Source organism: Coenobita brevimanus, chromosome 98 (assembly GCF_032717465.1).
Source record: "Coenobita brevimanus isolate Jiangsu-jjx chromosome 98, ASM3271746v2, whole genome shotgun sequence".
Lineage (NCBI taxonomy): Eukaryota > Metazoa > Arthropoda > Malacostraca > Decapoda > Coenobitidae > Coenobita > Coenobita brevimanus.
The window spans coordinates 22,351,369-22,372,559 of NC_137051.1; the positions used below are offsets into that span (position 1 = coordinate 22,351,369).

The 21,191-nt window shown below is 41.6% G+C and overlaps 1 pseudogene; it reads right to left on the reverse strand.

Moving 5' to 3' along the window:
* Positions 1-9,106: 9,106 nt before the first annotated feature.
* On the reverse strand, positions 9,107-17,257 carry LOC145413993 (uncharacterized; annotated as a pseudogene).
* Positions 17,258-21,191: the final 3,934 nt, after the last annotated feature.

Genomic DNA, 21,191 nt, shown 5'->3' on the forward strand with positions numbered 1-21,191 from the left:
CCACATTTCCACCGAGTCTGATCAAAATCGGCCAAATACTTTCCGATTTAGCACTTTCAGGCATGAGGCGGCCATTTTGATTTTCCCCAGTATCTCAAAAAGTATTTGTTGGATCTCAGTATCAATACCCAGGTGCACTAGTGTATGCTGACGACTACATACCTGAACATATGGAAAGCAATCGATTCAGTTGTTTTTGCCGAATGGGAGAGCAAAAAACAAACAACAACAACAACAACAACAACATAGAGGCCGCTAGTGTGGCGTTAGTGCTAGGAAAAAAAATCTCTGCATACGAAATCAACATTTTACGGAGATTTATTTCTATAAAAGTCTATAATAAGCCTATACGAGTAGCAGGGGTAGGAACTTCCATTTTTTATGGCGGTCAGAGAGGAAGTGACCTCCGGATTGACACCTGACCCATCCTCACTGACTCACATACAATTGTGACAGGTTGGAAAGCAACGTTGCCAAGCGCTGTGATATTAATAAAAAGTCATTGTTATTATTCAAAACAACAGACATTTCTTACACTATATAGCCTTATTAGGGAATCATATATATATATATATATATATATATATATATATACTGTAAATAAATTTCATTTAGAAGTAGTAAATAGCTGACATGAGACAGAGAGGTGTGTGTTGGTATAGATTTGCAGGACCGCGGGTCGGGGAATTCCCAGAGGGACGCCACCCAAACAATCTCGATATTATGGAAAGACTTCTACTTCTACTACTACTATCACCAGCCTGCTATTATTGCTGTTACTACTACTACTGCTGTTGCTGCTGCTGCCGCTACTGCTGCTTTTACTACCGCTATTACTATTACTACTATTGCCAAACTGCAGTACTACCAAAAATAATAATAATAATGATGATGATAATAATAATAATAATAATAATAATAATAATAATAATAATAATAATAATAATCTATCTATCTATCTATTTATAGCCCGACGCCCTAATCCCGCAAAGGGTGGCCACAGACAAAACGCCTCAAAGTCGCTCTGTCACCCACCATTTGACTGCCCTTCCCCCAGCTCACTCTCCTCTCCCTCATATGCCTCTCAACTCCATCCCTCCACCTCATCCTCGGTCTTCCCCTCCCACCCTCCAGTTTACCTACATACACCCTCTTAGTCAGTCTTTCATTTTCCATTCTCTTCACATGTCCAAACCACCTCAGTGTATTTCTCCTAATCTTCTCAGCTACACCCACATCCACCCCACAACGTTCCTTCACTTCTTCATTCGTCATCCTGTCCCTCCATATCCCTCCACATGCTCCTCTCAAGTAACTGATTTCCACTGCTCTCACTCTTGACTTGTTCCCCTCCATGCTTCGCTTCCATATGTCAGGGTAGGGATCACAATACTGTCATGCAGTGGCTTCTTAACTTCCATACTCACCTCCCTATTTCTCATCACTGCTTTCATTGAACCCAACAACCTTCCTTCCATGCTGTACCCTTTCAAGTACTTCATCCCGCAAAGTTCCATCCTTACTCATCACACTACCCAAGTACTTGAATGCACTCACATTCTCCATATCCTCACTATCCAACCTCACTGTGCATTCTGTTACTTTATTCCTCTCAAACACCATAACTTTACTCTTGTTTACATTAACTTTCAGATTCCTCTTCCTACACACTGTCCCAAATTCATTCACCAAACCCTGCAACTCCCATTCATCTTCAATCAACAATACTGTATCATCAACAAACAGCAACACCGGAATCTTCCACATCTCACCCTCATTCATTAGAGCCACCCCCACATCCACTGCCCTACCTTTCACCTCCTTTACAACCCCATCCATGTATACTGTATATTAAACAGCCAGGAAGACATCACACATCCCTGTTTCAGTCCCACATTTAGATCAAAGAACTCACTCAGCTCACCATCCACTCGCACCGTAGCCCTGGCTCCTTCGCACATACTCTTCACAGCACTCAACAATTTCCCCTCTATTCCATATATTCTTAATACCTTCCACATACCTTGCCTATCTATTCCGTCAAAAGCTTTCTTCAAGTCCATGAAGGCAGCACACACTTTCTTTCCCTTCTCTATATACTTCTCCACTAAACATCTTAAAACAAATGTCTGATCTACACATCCTTTTTCCTTCCTGAATCCCCCTTGCTCTTCTCCAACTAGCTCCTCTGTTATATGCCCAACCCTATCAATGGGTATTCTACCATATATTTTTCCAGTCACACTAAGAAGGCAAATACCCCTATGGTTACCAAATACTTCTCTCTCCCCTTTTCTTTTGTATAAAGGTACAATTATACCTGACTTCCAGTCCTCTGGAACCCTTTCCTCTTCCCAAGCCAATCTACACAACTTCCATACCCACTCCACAAAAATCTCACCCCCATACTTCAGCATTTCACCACACACTCCCTTAATTCCTGGGGCCTTTCTCATCTTGATCTACTTCACTGTTTCCACTACTTCCGCCCTACTGATCTCTTCCTCCCTCCTGTCATCTCTTCTTTTCCCAACCATTCCCCAGCCACTTATAGTCGCACTGCTCTCATTCTCTACATTCAAAAATCCTCAAACTGCTCCTTCCATTTCCTCAATTTCTCTCTCTTCTTCACCAACAATCTGTTATTCCTATCTGTCACTTCCCTACTATTTCCCCTTTCACACTGTCTTACTTTCTTTACCTCCTTCCAAAACAATTTCTTACTCTTCCTCCATTTTACACTCAGATTCCTCCCAAACTCTTCATCCACTTTCTTCTTACCCTCCTTCACCAATCTTTTCACCTCCATTCTCCTGCTCACATATACCTCTCTCTTCTCTCTCTCATCTTCTCCCCTACCTATACTCGTTAGCCATTAACTATATGCCTCTTCTTTTGTTTCACAGCTCGTTTCACCTCATCATTCCACCATGCTGTCCCTTGCACACCCCTGCATCTCCTCCTCGCTCCACAACCACCTCACATGCTGCGCCTATCTCTTCCGTGAATATCTTACATACGTCTCCCACCCCTTCCATCTGCTCTAACTCATACCTTCCCAAACTTTTTTCCACCATGCTCTTATACTCTGTCATTTTCTCACCATCTTGCAACTTCTCCACTCTTCTCACAGGAGCTGAATCCTCCTGTCTTACTCTTCGTCTCTTCACCCATTTTCTTTGCAGCCTTAACTTGGCCATCACTAAGTGATGGTCCGAAATTCCATTCCCTCACCCTCTCCACGCTCTTTTTTTTTTTTTTTTTTATGCGAGGAAGAAGGAACCAAAGGCCATGAGCCCGCAGTAACAGTTCCCTCCAAGAGAAAAACAAAATACAATAGAGAGCCAAATTCAAGATCCGATCATTTTGAGATGCCTGGACACACTACGTTTGAAAGACTGGAGATCATAGGCAGAAGGAAATACAGACAGAGGGAGACAGTTCCAGAGCTGACCTGTTGCATAAATGAAAGACTGGGAGTAACGGTTAACTCTTGCATTAGAGAGTTGGACAGAAAAGGGATGAGAGTTTGCTGCCAGACGGGTGCTACGCGCCCGTCGTAGAGGTGGAGGAATGCAAGCAGACAGTTCAGAGGAGCAGTGACCATTAAAGTAGCGATAGAAAAGAGATAAAGATGCAACAGTGCGGCGAAGAGACAGAGGTTTAAGGGAGTCAGTAAGAGGAGGAGAGTTAATGAGACGAAAAGCCTTTGACTCCACCCTATTGAGAAGAGCTGTATGTGGGGAGCCTCCCCACACATGAGAGTTGTACTCCACACAGGGGCGGATAAAACCCCTGTATAGAGTCAACAATTGTGCAGGGGTAAAGAAAGAGCGGAGTCGGCTTAGCACACCCAATCTCTTGGAAGCAGATTTTACAAGAGATGTAATATGATCTTTCCAAGATAAGTCCTGAGTAAATGAAACCCCAAGCATGTTCAAGGATGATGTAGGATTAATCTGAATATTATTAAACATTAGTGGGTATACCTGTGGAAGATTTTGTCGGGTTGATAGGTGTAAGAACTGAGTCTTAGATGCATTAAAGACAACCATATTATTTTTACCCCAGTCAGAGATATGAGCCAAGTCAGACATTAGGTGTGCCATAGCCTCATCCCTTGTTTCTTGAAGTAACTGTTGAGATGGGCGTTGCGGGAACCGAATGGAAAGGTGAAGGGTGGAGTCATCAGCGTATGAGTGGATAGGGTTAGATGTACAGCTTAGAAGATCATTGATGAATAAAAGGAAGAGAGTTGGTGATAGGACAGAGCCCTGAGGAACACCACTGTTGATAGATCTAGGAGAAGAACGATGGCCGTCTACGACAGCAGCTATAGAACGACCAGAAAGGAAGCTAGCGATGGCGAAGGCACAGATAGAAGGATAGAAACCGTAGGAGGGCAGTTTGGAAATTAAAGATTTATGCCAGACTCGATCGAAAGCCTTTGAGATGTCAAGTGCAATGGCAAAGCTTTCGCCAAAGTCCCGAAAGGAGGATGACCAGGAGTCTGAAAGGTAGGTGAGAAGATCGCCAGTGGAGCGTCCCTGACGGAACCCATACTGACGATCGGAAAGAAGGTTGTGATAGGAAAGATGCCTTAAAATTTTTCTATTAAGAATTGACTCGAAAACTTTTGAAATACAGGACGTTAAAGCAATTGAACGATAGTTGGAGGGTTGGGAGTGGTCACCCTTCTTTGGGACTGGCTGAATGAGAGCAAACTTCCAGCAAGAAGGAAAGGTACAAGTTGACAGACAAAGGCGAAATAGTTTGCCTAGGCAGGGTGTAAGCACAGAAGCACAGTTTTTGAGAACAACAGGAGGGACCCCATGAGGCCCATATGCCTTGTTAGTACTGAGGCCAGTAATGGCAGAAAATACATCAACTGAAGAAATTTTAATGTCAGCCATGAGGAAGTCAGAGGGGGAAGTGATGGAGGAACAGCACCGGAATCGTCTAAGGTGGAATTGGAGGAGAAAGTCTGTGCGAAGAGATCTGCTTTATCAGTAGAAGAAATAGCTACAGAACCATCAGAGTAGAAAAGAGGAGGGAAGGATGATGAGGTAAAGTTGTTAGAAAGATTTTTGGCAAGGTGCCAGAAGGAGCGGGAAGAATTCGAGTTGGAGAGTTGAGAGCATTTAGTATGGATGAAATTATTTTTAGTAGAGCGAAGAACAGACTTAGCACGATGCCGGGCAGAAACGTAAAGATTATGTGATTCAGGGGTGGGTTGGCTCCGGTACCTTTTGTAGGCCTTCTCCTTGTTGCGGACAGCATTAGAACAATCGTGATTAAACCAAGGCTTTCTTGCGTTAGTCAAAGGATATGAGAAAGGAATGTATGCTTCCATGCCTGAGAGAATAACCTCCGTAATGCGCAAGGCACACTCAGATGGCTCACGGCCATGGAAGCAATAATCATTCCAGGGAAAATCAAAGAAGTACTGCCTGAGGGCCTCCCAGTCCGCGGCTCCAAAATGCCAGAGACGACGTTTCCCTGGAGGGTCCGCAGGCTGTACTGGAGCGATAGGACAGGTTAAGGTAATAAGGTTGTGATCGGAGGAGCCCAACGGAGAGAAAAGATTAACAGAGTAAACAGAAGGATTAGTTGTGAGGAAGAGGTCAAGTATGTTGGAGCTTTCTCCAAGGCGGTCAGAGATACGGGTAGGGTGCTGTACAAGCTGCTCTAGGTCATTAAGGATAGAAAAGATGTAGGCTTGTTCACCAGGTGGATCCGTGAAAGGAGAGGAGAGCCAAAGGTGGTGGTGAACATTGAAATCTCCAAGAATGGAGATTTCAGAGAAAGGAGAAATGGACAGAATGTGTTCCATCGTAGAAGTAAGATAGTCGAAGAATTTTTGATAGTCAGTAGAATTAGGGGATAAGTAAACAGCACAGATATATTTAGTCAGAGAATGACAGGAAAGCCGAAGCCAGAGAGTGGAGAATTCAGAAGAATCAAGTTCAGGAACACGAGAGCAAGATAAGTCGTTGCTTATGTATACACAACAGCCACCTTTGGCTTTGAAATGAGTATAGAGAAAGTAGGAGGATACAGAAAAGGGTTTGCTGTCAGTTGCCTCAGACAGCTGAGTCTCCGTTAGAAAAAGAAGGTGAGGTTTAGAGGAGGAGAGGTGGTGCTCAACAGAGCGAAAGTTAGATGAAAGGCTGCGAATGTTGCAGAAATGAAGAAGAAGAGAGTCAGACAGTGGTTCCAGGCACCTCAAGTCGTCACCGGGAGAGGGGCAGATGGCTGGGGCATTTATGGTCCCCCCCCCTGGGGACTCCGAGGCTGGGTGAATTGACGCCATTTTGGTGAATTTTGAATAAGAAGTGTAGTGTGTACTGTGCATGTAGTTTGGTGAAGATAGTTAGAGAAATTTGTACTGGAGAGCATGCTGGCCTACTCTCTGTGTAACTGAGACACTGAAAAAGTTCAGCAAAGGGGGATGGTCAGGAACTAGTCCTGAGGGCTGATGAAACGGGAGCTCCAGCACTCCCTGTCATCAGCTTTCCATCCACCTCGGGAGTACTGCCCTGCACGACTGGTGCTACAGTCTACTCCTGCATCCAGCACTTGTCTTCTCGTTTGCTCATCCACACACACGTAATCTATCATTGCCTTTCGTTCAACAAGTTCACCGTCCATCCTCCTCATGACTCTCCATGTATACGTGTGGATCATCTGATGCCGAAAGAAGATATTGGCTATTGCCAACCCCTTACCAGCACAGATGTCCACCGAAGTACTACCATTCCCATCTCCTACAGCTGGCACACCCCACTGACCAACCATTCCATCCACTCATACTTTCCCAACTTTGCCATGCATGTCTCCAATCAAAAACACTCTCTCGCTCCTCTCAAACTTGTCCATACATGCTTCTACACTTGCCCTAAACTCGTTTTTCACTCTTGTCACTCGGTCCTCTGTCGGCGCATACGCGCATACAATCGGCCAACCTTGTATAATTACTTTCATCTTCACCCATTCAGTCCTTGCACCCACTCTTCCATACTCTCTTATATTCTCCTTCCACTTCTTGCATATCATCAGACATACTCCCTCTCTTGCCCTTTCATTCTCATTAACTCCCGCACATATTCCTAAACCGTATTCCTATACTCTCACCCTTTCACCTTACCATTTAGTTTCAGTCAATCCACATACATCTACTCTTGCCTCCTCAAGCACCTGAACAATCTCTCTCTCTTTCACTTCATCATTCACTCCTCTCCCATTCCATGTTCCCACCCTTAGAATGTCCTTTGTCCGTTCCTTAGTCGTCAGTGTATGGTGCGTCCTGGTCCGAGACGCTTTGTTCGCTTGTTTAGTTAGTTCTTTTTACGGGGTGGGGCACTAATCCATCACCAACCCTTTTAGTCGCCTCACACGACAAACAGGGATACTGGGGGAGTATTCTTGAAATCTTCTACCCCCAGGGAGTATAATGATAATAATAATGATAATAATAATAATATAAAAAAATTAATAATAATAATCCATCTATAGCCAGAAGCCTCAATCTCGTAAGGGGTGGCCTCAAACAAATCTCCTCCATGTCGCTCTGTCCTCTTCCATTTCGCTGCCCTCCTTCCAGCTCACACCCCCTCTCTCATATACCTCTCCACTCCAACCCTCCATCTCATTTTCGGTCTCCCCCTCCCTGTACCTCTCTCCACCTCACCAACATACACTCTCCTTGTTAGTCTCTCGCTCTTCCTTCTCTCCACTTGGCCAAACCATCTCAGTGTATTTCTCCTAACGCTTTCTATCACATACATATCCACACCTTCACTTCCTCATTCGTCAGTCTGTCTCTCCATGCAACTCCACATGCTCCACTCAAATAACTCATTTCCACTGCTCTTACACTTGACTTACGTCCTTCCCACAAGGTCCAAGCTTCGCTTCCATCCGTTAGAGTTGGTATCACAATACAATCATGCAGCGTCTTAATTCTCCCTTCTTCACTACCAATCTACCAATTTTATCTTTCACTTTCCAGCTACCTTCTCTATCACCCTGTCTAACTCTCTTTATCTCCTTTCAGAATAGCAATAAAAATGATAATTATAACCAATGATATTATCATCGACATTATATATTTTTTATCAGTAGTAGAAACAATACTGTCAGTGGCAATGATAGTGGTACTACAAGACTGAGCGGAATAATGGTGACTAGTTAATTTCCTTCCTAGGTACAGTATAAATGAAATTTAACTCAGTATGGCATTTTATTTTACGGTTAAATAAATACAGTAAGTAATGAGAATAAAATAACAATAAAAACAGTAGAAATAGCTATAAAATAATGAGCACAGCTGCGTTACTTAACAAAACATTTATTTACAACAACAAATGGCAACGTCTATAAATATCTGCATAAATTAACTGGCATATTGAACAACTATACCACTTCACTACGATAAGTTATGTATACAGTATATTCTTCGTACCTTAAAACGATTTTACTAACCTTGCCAGAAACTTTTCAGACTTAAGATATTATTATAGGTAGCCTAAAATAACCCCTTGGCGACTAGAGACCCTGGGTAACGTGAATAAATTCGTCCTAACTTACTATACACGAATCCCACATCATTGCAGTGAAGGAGTTAATGAGTTAATGGCCCAGGCGGATGGTTAGCCTTCACCAATTTGCTTCTCACTATTCCTTCATCTTCCATTTCCAGTTTCTCTTGATCTCTCCATTGGCTTTGTGATACAGGAAGGGGCAGAGAAATAACTTAAAAATGTTCTCAGTATTGCCGCTTCTCTGTTTCGTCCTCTCTAGTGTTTGTTCTGTCTCCTCCTGTCTTTTTCTTTTTTTTGTATTTTTCTTGCTTAGCTTGTTTCTCGATTCTTCAGTAAATTTTTTTGCCTTTCCTCCTCCTCCTCCTCCTCCTCCTCCCCCCCCTTCTTTTTCTTCTTCTTCTTCTTCCTTTTCTTCTTCTTCTTCTTCTTCCTCTTCTTTTCTTTCTTTCGTTTTTTCTTTCTTTTCCTCCATCCATCTGCTCCTCATTTTCCTTCTATTTCTTTCTTTAAATTTTTTGCGTCTTTTTCTTTGGCATTGTTTGTCGATTATTCAGTAAATCCTTCTATTCTTCTTCCTCCTCCTCCTCCTCCCCATCCTCTTCATCTTCCTCCTATTCATCATCATCATCGTCATCATCATCTTCTTCCGAACTAGAATCCTCCTCACTATCATCATCTTCATCACTTTCCTCCTCCTCTTCTTCATCACTCTCTTCACTGCTTTCCTCCTCCGATTCCTCGGAGCCAAGTTCCTCCAGGTACCTCGCTGTCTCCTCGTAGATTCTTAGGAACTCCTCTCTCGCTTTGGCCACTTCGTCTGTGTCTTCGGGGACCTGTGAGGGGGAGGGAGGGATGAAGAGAAGGAGAGAGAAGGAAAGAGGGAGGGAGAGAGGGAGGAATTGGGGAGAATGAAGAGGAAAAGAAAGAGGGACGGAGGAATTGGCGAGAGGGAAGAGGTGACGAAAGAGGAAGGAGATGGGGAGAGGGGAGAGGAGAAGAAAGAGGATGGAAGAAGTTGGGGAGAAGGAGGGAGGATTGGGAGTGTAAAGAGAAGAGAAGAGGAAAAAGTTAAGATAGAAGGTAATATGAAGAAAAAGAGAAAGAGGGATGAGAAGGAGAGAGAAAAAAGGGGAAAGAGGGAGGGAGGAAGGGAGGGAGGGATTAGAGAAAGATGACAGGAAGAAGACAAGGTGAGGGAAGGAAAAGAAGAGAGCATAAGCAGGGGGGAAGAAGCGAGACAAAGGATGATGGGGAAGGGGCAAGGATGAAATGGAGGAGAAGAAAGACAAGGAAAAGGAGAACAGAAGATGAAGGGGAGAAGGAAGAGCAAAGAAGGAATGGAAGTGTAGGATAGAGGATAAAATACGTAGAATTGAGAAGAAAAGAAGAGAAACGTGAGGAGGAAGGATGGAGGGAAAGGGATGGTTATGGATGAGTACAGAAGATGACAGGAGGGATAGGAAAGAATGTATGAAGGACCAGGAGAAAAGAACAGGAAGAGGAAGGAGGAAAAGGAAGAAAAGATGAAAAATGCAATGGAAAGGGAAAGAATGATAAAAGAAGATAAAGGAAGAAAGGAGAGAAGGAGAGAATAAAAAAAGGAGCAAGGGAAAGAGAAAGAGGAAGCTCGAGAGGGGTGCAGGCAGGGGAAAAAGAGAAAGAGAATAGATGAAGAAAAGAAAAGCCAAGGTTGGATAGTGAAGGATATATGGAAAGAGGAAAGAAGAAAGAGGGAACAGTGAGAAGTAAGTGTAAGAAGGGAAGATAAGAAAAAGGAAGGACAGGAAGAATTAGAGGAGAAAGAAATGAACAGACGTGGAAAAAATAGGGATGAGAGAATTAAAGAGTGAGACGAAGGTGGATGTAGAAGAGGAGGAGAGGAATGTAGGAAGCAGGAAAGAGGAAAGAAATCAGGAAGAAAGTGGAGGAGGAAGGGGGGGGGAAGAAGAGTAAGAGGAAGAGATGGAGGTGGGAGTATAGAGGATAAGGACCAGTAAGAATGGAGATAAAGAAAGAAAGAAGAGTTATGCGAAGTGGAGGAAGGAGGAAGAGCGGAGGAAAGAAAGCAAAATAAGTAAGAGAAGACAGTAGAGAAATGAGAACCCCGGGAGTGAGGGAAAATGAGGGAAGGATGGACAAATAGGCAAGCAAAGAATGATGGAATAAGAAAGAGCAAAAGTATGGAAAGGGAAAGTAGCGTGTAGAAGTGGAAATGTGGCAGAGAATAAGATTGTGGAGGGGGAGGATAAGTCAGGCAGATGAGAGAGAGAGAGAGAGAGAGAGAGAGAGAGAGAGAGAGAGAGAGAGAGAGAGAGAGAGAGAGAGAGAGAGAGAGAGAGAGAGGATGAGAGAGAGAGAGAGAGAGAGAGAGAGAGAGAGAGAGAGAGAGAGAGAGAGAGAGAAACGAAACCGAGATTTGAGAAAATTAAAGAAGTGAAGACAGACATAAAGTGGATGAGATTATGAGGAAAGAAGGGAGGGAGAAAACGAGGAAGTATCATCATTGCTAAATCTTAACACCATGGAGATATGCACTCAACATATTAGATTAAGAACAAAAAAATTCCAATTGCCATAGAAACAGCCAAAATAGTCTGTAACCCAAAGCATTGCCATTTCATCTATGTTTATATATATAGCACCAACTTCACTGATGCAATTGTATAATCTATATAATTTGTGCTATCATATCGCTTCGACATTATAGTTTAGCAAAATCCGTTCATACGTTACATCAGATAATTTGTTCTATGCTTCATTTCAGTGCTGCGAGGTGCATAATGTTACATTGGAAAATAACAAGAAAGTAGTGCTGAATAAAGCATTACATCATATGAAGTTATCATACTCACTATGGCACCGTGCAAAATACACGACGCAGCTGGCTAATACACAACAGTGAAAGAAATCAAGCACGACGCTTTTTCACCCTAACCAGACATAGCACCTCACAACACAGAGAAATATAATTCACAAGAACCCAACACTACAGGCTAATATAAAACACTAGAATAGCACATTTTAACCCAGCATCGCCAAAAACACTAACATCATTAATAAAATACTAAAATCAAAACTTTACCACAACCACTAAGTACATCACAGTAATACTCGACAATACATCACTTCATACACTGACACCGTCATTATAATCCTAAAATGAATACATCACCACAATCACTAACACCATTAACATAACCAGTACATCTTCACAAATACTAACTCCACATTTATAAACCCCTAATGCACAGTACTGGAGAAACAACACGTTATTTATAACAGTATTACATTGCTATATACAGAACGCTAACACCATCACTGCAACACTACACATCACAACATAGGAAACTAATGCTCGGTACATCTCTACATCACTCCATAATACATCACCAACACCACAACACTACACCAGATACAACACTACGTCAACACTACACAAGAAACAACTACATCCACACTACATCAAATACAACACTACATCATATACAAACCTATATCAAATAAAACACAACACCGACGCAACAGTGTATCAGATATGGCATAGCTACAACACTACATCAAATACAACACTACGTCAGATACAACACTACAGTACATCAACACTGTCATATACAACACTCCTCCAACACTGAGGTACATCAAACACAGCACTCCTCCATTTTCGGATCATCAGATACAACACTCTTCCAACACTATATCAAATGCAACAATACAACAACACTACATTAAATGCAACATATCACCAACACCGCATGAAATACTGCATTTCGTTTGATACAACACTTCACCAGCACTGCATCATAATACACTACGTTAAATACAACACCCCGTCAAGATTACGAGTACATACAACAATACCATAGCACTACATCAAATACAGAATACCATCAACACTACGTGAGATACAGCACTACGGTAAATACGACACTCCACCAGCACTTCATCAATACAGCACTACGGTAAATACGACACTCCACCAACTTTAACATCAGACGTCAACACATCAATAACACTACAATAAATGCAACACACCTACAACACATCATATACAACACACCTAGATCGCTACATTAAATACGAAATATTTACAGTACACGATCAAATACACCACTACAAGGACATCGCACCCTCCTCAAGAATAATGACACTCCCCGGACGGAATGCATCCTGATGGAGCTTTCAGAATACCGATCAATACCAGTTCGATAGCACAAGACAACACTACATGAAAAACAACATTCTAACATCACAGAGGCAGAACATGCACAACTTTTACACACCACAGCTAGGAAGTAATCAATGTGCATACCACCGCCTGCACCAATAAAATTTATGATTTGCTGCTGTAGTTCCTCTTTCCAGCCATAGGAATACTTTTACGGTCTCATACAGTCAGTTTATTCTATGGTCTTAGTCTTGCCTGTTACACCATCTCAGAGAGCACATACCTTCTCGAAGGCCAGTGAACTTCATGATTTATTCCTATATTCCTTCAACCCATCCTTGACTCACTGACCACCTTTCCACCAGATTTCATTGAAATCCGATAACCCTTTGAGGTATCTTGTACACAATTAGACAAACAGGCAAATAAACATAGGTGAATACATAACCGCAGCCCACCTTCAGAGAGGAGGTAACACCATCTCAGATACAACACTACAGTATATCTACACTACATCAATACAACACACCACCAAAATTCCATCAAATACAACAGTCTACTAACACTACGATAAATTCAGCACATCACCATCACCACAACATCCCACCAACCTTAGGAATGGCGTCACTTTCTGCCTGGTACCCGTCCTCATCCGCCTTGTAGAACACCGACACCTCCTCCCCCAGTGGGTCCACGAAGGAGTAAGATCCCTCCACCTGCAGGAATGTGGTCAGATGGTGTGACAGGAGAAGTGAGAGATAGAGGAATGAAGATATGTAAATGCTATGGCCGTGGAGTAGCTGGAAACTGAATGGAAGGATGGAAGTGATAAAAAGAAGAAAAAGACTGAAAGAAACTAACTGTAGAACGTCAGACATGGAATGAGATAACAGGGCACAGTTAAAAGGGAGTGTAAAGTCAGCTACTGTGTAACGAATCTAGTCCATCTATCTATCTATCTATGTATGGAATGAGGGATGGAACAACACAACATGGCCGAGGAGATAAAAAAGAAAGAGAGAGATAGAATAGCGAAGAGAGCAATGGAAGTACTATAGAAAACCCAGAGATGGAATGAGATAACCCGTGAGAGAGAGACGACCTCTTGGGAAAGTTATCATATACAATAAAGGGGTGCTAAAGGGTGGTGGCCAAATTGGTTATCTCCTTATAATCCGATTTTCTCTCTCGTTTTTTTAAAATATATTTTTGCTATCTTCGAGCAATTTCATTCAGAGGAGGGGAGACTTTTCGAACTGGAGGGGTTAGCTTAAACTCTAATTAATCCCTTCAGTATTAAAGACAATTTCAGAGTTGCAGATCTGATGCAGATCGTAAGAATACTACCTGAATAAACGGGTTACCATAAGCCAGGAAAACTGTAGGACAAAACTTTGTGAAGTATTACCAAAGATGATGACGATGATGATCATGATGATGATGATTATTATTATGTAACTGTGATGAAAATAACAGACGCTGTGTGTGTGTGTGTGTGTGTGTGTGTGTGTGTGTGTGTGTGTGTGTGTGTGCGTGCGTGCGCGCGCGCACCTGTGAGGGAGTGCACGTGTATGGGTGCATATGGGTGTGTATATGGAAGTGTGTGGCGGAAAGTTTGTGTGAGTGAGGAAAAATTAACGAAAAGTGAAATAAGCGAGTGATAAGAAAGTATTTATTTTTGTTTTTCACGTCAACCCTGGCACCCTGGATAGGAGTAGTGGTCATTTCTCAAGTGACACCACCACACAACAAGCCCACTTACCCTTGACCTTTCCTCCTCCCAGACCCGGTCCACCATATATGCTGACAGGGTTTTTTGTTCTCCCCTACCCATACCTTATCTGCCATACCTCTCAGCTCAACCTTGTGCTGCCCTGCCCTGACCTCCATTCTGCCTATAGCAAGTTTTTTTCTACTCTGACCAGCTCCCGTAGCCCCGGCCAGCGTAGTGTAGTCTGACTGGAGCCTAGATTTGATTGGCAGCCAAGGAGACATTTCTACCATATAGGTAAAACATAGCAAATTTCATACAACCGCAACCTAATATTCAAGATACTGAATGTAAAGACAAATCAAATTACTAGGCTACCCACATTATATCTCAACAAGGTCTTAGCCTTTTAATACGTTTATGATTTTTTAAGGTTTTCTTTTGCTACCATCAAGAAATAAGAACCTTTTAGTATACAGTGAAGAGGCTAATGAAGGAGAAATCTACCCTTCTAGCTTGAAAAGGCTGAACTAACCCCCTCAGTCTGAGGACGAATAAATATATATATATATATATATATATATATATATATATATATATATATATATATATATATATATATATATATATATATATATATATATATATATATATATATATATATATATATATGTGTGTGTGTGTGTGTGTGCCACACAACCTAACTCACCGCAACCGTAAAGTAGGTGACTATACACAGGCATTTTTGGCCCAGTAGTTCGTCTATTGTTAGCATTCTGCTGGACGAAAGATAGATCGGTCATTAGCAGAACACAGTCCCGTGCTCAAGGTATTGGAATGATAGCTGCCAGGATTTTGTTTCCCGATGTTACCAAACATGACCTCCATTTTCGAATAAAATAAATAAATAAATAAAAACTGACGCTCGAAGGATTCCATGGAATTCACTTCTAGTGCATTCTTTTCTCGATAGACCTAAGGCAGCAATGTGTGTTATGGGAAGACAAACACGAGTGGTTTATAATCTGGACAAACCAAGGCTCCTCGAGTAAGAAGCCAATTACTCTTGTGCACTTGATATGTGACGTTACCGCTGCAGGTCGGGAAACCCCACGATAGTAAGATCTCGACCTTCGAAGAACTACCGGCAAAATGTGCAAACTTGATGTCACCTGTATGATTCCAACTAAGTTGAATTTAGTGTACCTTATTCTAGCCTTCATTGTTTTTCCTCTTAATTCTCTCCCAACTGGACTGGAGTCATATCCCGAGCCTGTCCTAGCCAATATAATCCTCCACTTAGTATAACATAACTTTAGTCTTTCCCTAAGTCTAATCTACCTCAAGCCCTCCTCTCAGTATATCCTGTCCAATGTACAGTCGTCCTCCCATATCCCACCTACCGTGCCCTCAGCGTCCCTGCCCTCTTGCCTCTGCTGGTGTGGGAGGGAGAAGTGGAAGTAGTACGTGCCGTCACTGCCCCTTGAGACTTGATACTGGTACTGCCTGAAGGTGGACAGTAGCGGACCCTCGTAGTTGTAGTTGTAGTCGTTTTCGCTGTGATCCTCCAAAACCTCCATGCTCACAGCGACAGACACCACCAACAGCATCTGTAGGACGCAAGGAAGACAGGTTATTTCATTTTTACAGTTAGCAGACTATTTTTGCCTCAGCTTAGGAGAGTGCACTGACAGCAAAGCGGTTCAGGAAGGCCACAGATAACCTCTCCGGTTCAAAAATTTCTCTTAATACAAGCACAATCGACTGGAGATAAGACTAAAAACAGTCATCGTACTGAAGAAGTGAGTGGCTTGTTTGGGGTGTTAAGAAGAGTAAAAGTAGAGCATCTCCGTGAAGTGATATTGGAGAGGGTAACGATGGTGGAACAGAGAAACAAGTGTATTACTAGTACTTCTGCCTTATATGTGTTTTATAAACCTTAATCGTATACCCGATTATCAATTGATATTATCGAATGCTTGTATAGCCTGATTATGGATAACTTTCACGAGAACACTGCTATTTTCTGTCTGTCTCGCTACAACACCTTTTACTGGTTGTAAAGTTAGCAGATGGTTATATTCTTGTGTTACTGTATTGTTCACAAACTTCGTAACTTAATATGTCATATAGCAAGGAAGTTGGTGTCAACACATGATGACCGCATAATTGGGAGTACTTAACCCTTTCGTTACCAGAGTTCCACTTAATATGAAGAAAACTGTCTGACATTAGTCAGAATAAAATATAAGCAAGAAACCATGATACTGATTAAAATAAAGTGACCTTAAAATATACTGTACATGCTGATTGCTCGCGTGTTATCAAGTACTAATGATTAAAGTATTAACTGAGGGTGACAGAATATTTAAGAATTGTACTTAGCTAGAGATAAGAGTTTTTGATAAATAGATGAGTATATATTAATATAAAACTGAGTTTAGATTAGGATTTAAACTGGGTAAAAATGACTACATATAATCATAACACTATGTTATTGGAACTACAAAATAATCACTGTGAGTAAAGATAGAACGGTATGGAATATGTTGCCCAGGTCGTGCATTACTGGTTATGAATAAAAGGACGAATCTCAATCACCTTTTAACACAGGATAGCCACTGCATCATGCTTAAAACTACTCGTAAGTGAAGAGAGAGAGAGAGAGAGAGAGAGAGAGAGAGAGAGAGAGAGAGAGAGAGAGAGAGAGAGAGAGAGAGAGAGAGAGAGAGAGAGAGAGAGAGAGAGAGAGAGAGAGAGAGAGAGAGAGAGAAAAGAATCTGTCTCAAGAACCAATATTCACTCCAAGTTACTTACCATCAGCGCCACACCCGCCATCCTTGCTTGATACATGGTTGCTGGTGTGTCTCGGGGAACGGAAACACGACACACGAAGAACAAGATAGAGGAGGAAAGAAGCAGATAGGAATAAAGGAGAAATGAGAACCCGAACGATAGTACGTGAGAGTGCAAGAAAAATGAATACGGGAGAAAATGAATCAAGGTAAAGAATGTGCAGATATAGACAAGCAGGATAAATAAGTAAGCAAGTGATATCGAGAATCCGATAAATGAGACAGTGATAGACAAGATGTTATTAAAGTCAAGAAGAATGAAAAAGATAGGTGGCAGAAAAAACTAAGATTTGTAGGACAGTCTTGCAATATAATAAAGCCGTACCTGTCCTAAAGGCTGTTCAGATCTGTCACCTAGCGTTATTACCAAGTCGCAAGCGTATTTTTGTGATTTACCCAGCCTTTTTTACGGATTTCCCTGTTTCAATGATTCAGTCTCTATTTTGCTGTGCTTACACCTAGTTTTACTCTTTTCGTGCTACAGTGTCTTTCCGTCAGTCTTTCAATCTCCCTCTTTCAACCCGTCACTCTGTTTCCCTTGTTTATCACTTCAGTCTAGCTTCTTTACTCAGTCTCTCCATTTCAGATTATTCAGTCTCACATTTTCAGTGCTCCGCTCGATCACTACTTCAGTCTAGTTTTCCCCTCTTCGTTACTCAGCCTCACTGTTTCAGCGAATGACAGAGTCTCCCTCTCACAGCGTCTTCCCTGTGCCAACTCAGGACTCACACATCCCTCTTCTCCTTTATAAAAGGCAACCTTTCACACACCCCGTAACCTTGGCATCTAAGGCGGCGACGGTCACCCTCCGAAAAAATGGTCAGCAAAAATAAAAACACGAAAATAAATCTTGGGTCATTTAGTTTAGGCAACGTTTAGTAGATAAGGGGGATATGTTGGATAGCCGATGAGTGTCGTGGGCGGCAGTTAGTAAAGCACTTGTAGTTCAGGATGAAAAATTATAATGATTCATATTTGGAGTAAGAATAAGGCTATTTACCAGTAGATGCATTTTATATTTGAGAAATATGTGCTGGAGCAAAACTGATGATGAAGAGAATGCACTTAGGAATATCAGACTGCCGTCTGCATTTTTAGAGTACTTCAGATCATCATGATCGTCATTCTATGGATGAACATTGAAAAAATTTGGAACATATCAAATGCAATGTGACACAAGATGAAAGCAAGGAACTCGCTAATAACTGTCTGGTACGGCAGTTATTAGCGACCAACGTGTCTGATTAAGCCTATTTCCTCATGACGTGCCAGTCACTCGTCATGAGTTATAAACTAATACGCAGGGTCTCCATTTTAAAATTCATCCCTTGTCATGGCTTTATACACTAAAAAGGTGAATGCTACTACCCACAATTGATTTCTAGCACACACGAGCCCGCGTCTGCATTTTCTGTTATAAGTGCACACGACTCTGGGCATAAACCAGATGCCAAGTAGTCTGCCTCATGGTCTCCTGTAGATCTCTGTCACTCTTTGCATTTGTGTACTTACCGCCTTTTACATCGTGGTTTGCAAAGGATAGTACAATCATATCTGGTGTTATGGTATTACTGGTTTTACAGCTTGTCGGTGGAATCATATCGATGAAAAATGAGCACTGTAATATTGAAATGAGCTCCATAGTTGTCTCCCACAAATCGGGATCGAAATCGCGAAAGCAGAGTCCCCAGCCTACTGCTTTATCCACTCCACCTCCTCCCTTAGTCTGTATTCCTAAGCAAAGCAGTCGCTCAGAGTAAAAAAAAAAAAACAAGAAAAAAAAAAACAAGGAGTGAAGGATGCTGAATGTTGATGTTAGTGGACCTGAATGACCTTGCTCTAAATTTATTAATCTGGATATATCGGTATTCCGATACTTGCGGCATTTCGTGTCCTTAATTAACTTTCCTCTTATCGCTCTGTTTCTGTTATACGTAAGTGTTTACCAATAGTGTTGAAGAGATATCCACCCAAGCACACTGCAGTGCCGCCAATACCTAGACCACCACAGCCACTCCTACTAGTATATAACCATCTCCCTAATGACAGCCTTATATCCATCCGAAATACCAGACGCTTGTAATGGAAGGGTCATACGTAAATACTGAGATAATTCTTACTGTGAAATTATAACAGGCTCAGCCCGATTTGGACATTCTTGTAACACTATTACCCTTACAGTAATCAGAGTTTCTATAGATTGACACAAGTATTGCTCTTGGATAACTCACGGCCCTGTGAATTCAAGAAACATAATGCGTGTGTATTTGTATCCAATTTTATTATTATAAAAAAAAAGAAAAAACCACGACTACGACAATTAAATAAGTGAAACCTCCATATACAGTATAACAGTTCCACAACAGTACATCCACCTTAGTCTTTTGTATACGATCATGTCAGCCAAAAAATATGAAAAGCTTAAGTTTCGTCATTTGTTACGACATGGTTGTGGTCGCTCAATTTTTTGGTGATAACTAGAACGAGGTAAATGTCGGCTGATAAAAAACTAACTGTTAATTTACATAACATCAGGCCTAAGTCTTGGGCCCATATTTTTTTATTTCTTTTTATTTTAGTCATTTTTTCTTAGGTAGGGCGTGGTGGGACAAAAACTTAGCCAACTTAAGCAAGTCTGGCCTAATGAAACACGGGGTAACTGGACCTTTGTTATCTTTTGGTGGTATGGGGTGTCGAGGAGAGAGAGAGAGAGAGAGAGAGAGAGAGAGAGAGAGAGAGAGAGAGAGAGAGAGAGAGAGAGAGAGAGAGAGAATGACTGGCACACTGACTGGTTTGCTGACTGATTGACAGACTGACTGACAGGCCGATAGAGAGAAATTTAGACGGACAGACAGAAACAGATCTTAAAATCAATCTCTCTGAGACAGGGAGACTGATTTTTGCGGCATCTGCCTTTATTCACTCTACCTGAATGGGATTTTAAGAACATTATTAGCATTTCTTGTTTTTATGGTTCATTCTCTTGTCTTTCTTTGACCAGGTTTGTGTAGTAATCTATTATTTTATGCATTTACGTCTTCAGGTGCTTCTTTTTGTGCCATTTTGTACTCGCCATCCTCCGCTTGTCTTTGTGCTGCATTTCCTATACTGTGTAATTTTGTGTTTTCTTTTCTCTGCATTTCATTTTATTTGTCTTATTTTTGTTTTCCTTTTACCAGTAAGATCTGATATGTCTGTTGCTTCTCTGTTGTGTAGTCAGTAACAAAACATCAACTATTCCACTGAGTCAGCTTCACACTTTGGGTATGTCTGTCACTTTCTGGCCTGATACATTATGTCAGAGAATATTATCCTTAGGGAGATGACATCCCAAGCCTTCCCCAGCGTAGGAAAATCACACAAGAGAGGAAAATAAGAAGCAGGAAAGCTTAAATGTTAGGCGAACTTCTGTCCCCGGTTATACCAGATTACTTTGTTCTCCATCTTTTTGCAGCAACGGCAGCATTATTTTTTAAAATTTAGATTCTTTATTTACCATTCAGTAATAAGCCCTAACATTGGGAAAATGTTGTCGAAGAAGGTTAAGCAGGAATGAACATAAAGCAAGTAATGGTATACAGTGGCCCATAAAGGATTCAAGTTATCGTTCTTATTTCGAAAAAGAACACAGTAATTTCGATGAGTAGGAGGCAACAACAAAACAAGTGGAAAATTAAAGAATAGTGAACAAATACGGCAGAGTAACGTGTACAGGATATAAATGCTTGCTCCAGTTTGTAAATAAACTGTGTGCAAACAAAGGGGACCAAGAAAATGCACTGAACGAACCAAGACAGCAGTAGGTACAGCACATAAATTGTTACTCATGAGTATGGAAAAAAAAGAGAAAATAAAGTCCGCGTGTCATGGAATCAAGGGCTAGAGACACTAGGACAGTGGGTGAAAATATCTATCAA